The 5,000-nt window shown below is 45.2% G+C and overlaps 1 protein-coding gene across 1 annotated transcript in view; it reads right to left on the minus strand.

Moving 5' to 3' along the window:
- Positions 1–5,000, minus strand: part of trim55a (tripartite motif containing 55a) — a 35,788-nt gene that overhangs the window by 19,476 nt on the left and 11,312 nt on the right.

A 5,000-nucleotide genomic window follows, 5' to 3' on the forward strand; every position in this document is an offset into this window, starting at 1 on the left:
GATATTTTATTGATCCCCAGGGAAATTCAAGGTCCCAGCAGCATACATACAACACAAAACACATTCTTTAACAGCAGAAAGAGTAATTAAAGTATATAATATAAAACACAACTAAGCAGTAAGGACAGTAGAAGATAAAGAATATACTAAATATACTAAAATACAAATTATACTAACAACACTTAATACAATATATAAAAATATACTAAAAATACAAATTACAAAAATACAAATTATACTAACTAACACTTAATCTAAATCAATTCTAAAAACAGTATCCACATAGTGGTGATTAATAAATCAGAGGCTTTGCCATGACTGAGGCAGGACTGAGCCTGTGATTTTGTGCATAGTAAGGTATAGGTAAAGGTGCTCTAAGGTGTCATGGTGAAGTGAGTGTCATGGTGCAATGGTGATAGTGGTCATGGTGATAGTGCAAATGAGTAAGTCAACAGTGCAACAAAGCAGAAATAAAGTAAAGTAAAGTCTATATATCTATATATTTAACTATTTAAGAAAATGTATAAGTGTGGCCACAGTTTGGCATGGGGGTTATGTATATGTGCTGATGTGCTAATATAGCACGCAAAACAGTGAAGCATAAAGACAGTGGTACAAGTGGCTGTGGACAGACAGTACCAAACATGGAGGGGTGAAGAGGCAGACAGACTATGCAGAGAAGTCTATCTCTCCTTCCCTTAAGTGAAGCATTGAACAGTTCAATGGCCCTTGGGACAAATTACTTTCTCGGGTCTGTCAGTTGTGCAAGGCAGTGAGCCGAAGTTCCAGCTGATCAGGCTCTTCTGCTTAACAATAGTGCTGTGGAGTGGGTACACTCATTGTCCAAGATGTTGATCAGTATGAGTTTGCTCATAGTCTAGTGGTGTGGTGGTGAAGTGTCATACCGCGCTCAAGAGCATAGGGTAGGTCCACGCCCCGTGAGTAGCCTATATTTTAATTTAATGTCTTTAATGGAAAGAGATCGCACAGGATGGATAATGAGCCGTTGTTTAAGATTAAATTACAAATGCCAGGCACCTTCAGATATGAGAGACCCCCAGGTTTTGACTTTGTTGCTTTCATGGGGAGCCAGTCCTCACTTATGGGGAGCTCGGCCCCTATGGCCCCCTCTAATGCATCTCGGAGCACTGGTGCAGAGCCAGTAGAGTCTGGTAGTGTGCAGAGCCACAGTAGAGTTCAGTGGGAGTTCAGTAGAGCTACAGTAGTGTGCAGGTAGAGCCACAGTAGAGTTCAGTAGAGCCACAGTAGAGTTCAGTAGAGTTCAGTAGAGCTACAGTAGAGTTCAGTAGAGTTCAGTAGAGCCACAGTAGTGTGCAGTAGAGTTCAGTAGAGTTCAGTAGAGCCACAGCAGAGTTCAGTAGAGCCACAGTAGAGTTCAGTAGAGTTCAGTAGAGCCACAGTAGAGTCTCAGCAGAGTTCAGTAGAGCCACAGTAGAGCCACAGTAGAGTTCAGTAGAGCCACAGTAGAGTTCAGTAGAGCCACAGTAGAGTTCAGTAGAGTTCAGTAGAGCCACAGTAGAGTTCAGTATAGTTCAGTAGAGCCACAGCAGAGTTCAGTAGAGTTCAGTAGAGTTCTGTAGAGCTACAGTAGAGTTCAGTAGAGTTCAGTAGAGCCACAGTAGAGTTACAGAGCCAGCTACAGTAGAGTTCAGTCTCAGGCAGAGCCACAGTAGAGTTCAGTAGAGTTCAGTAGAGTTCAGTAGAGCTCAGTAGAGTTCAGTAGAGCCACAGTAGAGCCACAGTAGAGTTCACAGAGAGCCACAGTAGAGTTCAGTAGAGTCCTCCAGAGCCACAGCAGAGTTCAGTAGAGTTCAGTAGAGCCACAGTAGAGTTCAGTATAGAGCAGAGTAGAGCACAGGTAGAGTTCAGTAGAGCCACAGTAGAGCCACAGTAGAGCCAGTAGAGTTCAGTAGAGTTCAGTAGAGCTACAGTAGAGTTCAGTAGAGCCACAGCAGTAGAGTTCAGTAGAGTTCAGTAGAGCCACAGTAGAGCCACAGCAGAGTTCAGTAGAGCCACAGTAGAGTTCAGTAGAGCTAGCTACAGTAGAGTTCAGTAGAGCCACAGTAGAGCCACAGTAGAGTTCAGTAGAGCCACAGTAGAGTTCAGTAGAGCTTCAGTAGAGCCACAGTAGAGCCACAGTAGAGTTCAGTAGAGTTCAGAGCCACAGAGCCACAGCATAGTTCAGTAGAGTTCAGTAGAGCCACAGTAGAGTTCCAGTAGAGCCACAGTAGAGCCACAGTAGTTCAGTAGAGCCACAGTAGAGTTCAGTAGAGTTCAGTAGAGCTGGGCTACAGAGTTCAGTAGAGTTCAGTAGAGCCACAGTAGAGCCACAGCATAGTTCAGTAGAGTTCAGTAGAGTTCAGTAGAGCCAGCAGAGTTCAGAGAGTTCAGAGCTACAGTAGAGTTCAGTAGAGCCACAGTATAGTTCAGTGGAGAGCTACAGTATAGTTCAGTCAGCAGAGCCACAGTAGAGTTCAGTAGAGCTCACAGTAGAGTTCAGTAGAGTTCAATAGAGTTCAATAGCAGTAGAGCTACAGTAGAGTTCAGTAGAGTTCCAGAGCAGAGTAGAGCTAGTAGAGTTCAATAGAGTTCAGCAGAGTTCAGTAGAGCCACAGTAGAGTTCAGTAGAGCAGAGTTCAGTAGACCAGTAGAGCCACAGTAGAGCTACAGTAGAGTTCAGTAGGAGTAGAGCAGTAGAGCCAGTAGAGTTCAGTAGAGTTCAGTAGAGCCACAGTAGAGTTCAGTAGAGTTCAGTAGAGCTGCCAGTAGAGCCACAGTAGAGCCACAGTAGAGTTCAGTAGAGCTACAGTAGAGCTACAGTAGAGCTGGCAGTAGAGTTCAGTAGGAGTTCAGTAGAGCTACAGTAGAGTTCAGTAGAGTTCAGTAGAGCTACAGTATAGTTCAGTAGAGTTCAATAGAGTTCAGTAGAGTTCAGTAGAGCTACAGTAGAGTTCAGTAGAGTTCAGTAGAGCTACAGTAGAGCTACAGTAGAGTTTAGTAGAGTTCAGTAGAGCTACAGAGAGTCAGTAGAGAGTTCAGTAGAGTTCAATATAGTTCAGTAGGAGTTCAATAGAGCTACAGTGAGGCTACAGTGGGGTTCAGTGGGGCTACAGTGGGCTACAGTGGGCTACAGTGAGTTCAGTAGAGTTCAGTGGGAGCTGATGGAGTTCAGTGGGGCTACAGTAGGTTCAGTGAGGTTCAGTGGGGCTACAGTGGAGGCTACAGTGGGGTTCAGTAGAGTTCAGTAGAGCTACAGTAGAGTTCAGTAGAGTTCAGTAGAGCTACAGTAGAGCTACAGTGAGTTCAGTAGAGTTCAGTAGAGCTACAGTAGAGTCTGGGGCAGAGTCTCAGTAGAGCTACAGCATAGTCTCAGTAGAGTTCAATAGAGTTCAGTAGAGGCTACAGTATAGTTCAGTAGAGTTCAGTAGAGGCTACAGTAGGTTCAGTAGAGCTACAGGTAGAGCTACAGTAGAGTTCAGTGAGCTACAGTAGAGTTCAGTGAGTTCAGTGAGGCTACAGTGAGTTCAGTAGAGTTCAGTACCAGAGTTCAGTAGAGCTCAGTAGAGTTCAGTGAGTTCAGTAGGTTCAGTAGAGCTACAGTAGAGTTCAGTAGAGTTCAGTGGGGCTACAGTGGGGTTCAGTGGGGCTACAGTAGAGTTCAGTGGGAGCTGGTAGAGTTCAGTAGAGGCTACAGTATAGTTCAGTAGAGTTCAGTGGGAGCTACAGTGGGCTACAGTGAGTTCAGTAGGCTACAGTAGGTTCAGTGAGGTTCAGTGAGGTTCAGTGGAGTTCAGTAGAGCTACAGTGGAGTTCAGTGGGAGTTCAGTGGGGCTACAGTGGGCTACAGTGGGAGTTCAGTGGAGTTCAGTGGGCTGGTAGAGTTCAGTAAGAGTTCAGTAGAGGAGTTCAGTAGGTTCAGTAGAGTTCAGTAGAGTTCAGTAGGATTCAGTAGAGTTCAGTGGAGGCTACAGTGGGGTTCAGTAGAGCTACAGTAGAGCACAGTAGAGTTCAGTGAGCTACAGTAGAGCTTAGTAGAGTTCAGTAGAGCTACAGTAGAGTTCAATGAGTTCAGTAGAGCTACAGTGCAGAGTTCAGTAGAGCTGGTAGAGTTCAGTAGGTTCAGTAGAGTTCAGTAGGCTACAGTAGAGTTCAATTAGAGCTACAGTAGAGTTCAGTAAGCATGGTAGAGCTAGTAGAGTTCAGTGAGGTTCAGTGGGGCTACAGTGAGTTCAGTGAGTTCAATAGGTTCAGTAGAGGTTCAGTGGAGCTACGGTAGAGTTCAGTAGGAGTTCAGTGGGAGCTACAGTGGGCTACAGTGGGGTTCAGTAGAGTTCAGTGAGGCTACAGTGAGGTTCAGTAGAGTTCAATTAGAGCTACAGTATGGTTCAGTAGAGTTCAATAGGTTCAGTGAGTTCAGTGGGAGCTACAGGTAGAGCTACAGTAGGTTCAGTAGAGCTACAGGTAGAGCTACAGTAGAGTTCAATGAGTTCAGTAGAGTTCAATAGAGTTCAATAGAGTTCAATAGAGTTCAGTAGAGCTGGTAGAGTTCAGTAGAGTTCAATAGAGTTCAGTAGAGTTCAGTAGAGGCTACAGTAGGTTCAGTGAGTTCAGTAGAGCTGAGTAGAGCTACAGTATAGTTCAGTAGAGTTCAGTGGAGCTACAGTAGAGTTCAGTAGAGAGTTCAGTGGGGCTACAGTAGAGTTCAGTATAGTTCAGTAGAGTTCAGTAGGTTCAGTGAGTTCAGTGAGTTCAGTGGGGCTACAGTAGGTTCAGTAGAGCTACAGTGGGCTACAGTAGAGCTTAGTGAGTTCAGTGAGGCTACAGTGAGGTTCAGTGGGGTTCAGTGGGCTGATGAGGTTCAGTGGAGTTCAGTGGGGCTACAGTGGGGTTCAGTAGAGTTCAATGGAGTTCAGTGGGTTCAGTGGGGCTACAGCAGAGTTCAGTAGAGTCTGGAAGCAGAGCCACAGCAGAGTTCCAGT

This window comes from Alosa alosa, chromosome 19 (genome assembly GCF_017589495.1).
Source record: "Alosa alosa isolate M-15738 ecotype Scorff River chromosome 19, AALO_Geno_1.1, whole genome shotgun sequence".
NCBI classification, from domain to species: domain Eukaryota; kingdom Metazoa; phylum Chordata; class Actinopteri; order Clupeiformes; family Clupeidae; genus Alosa; species Alosa alosa.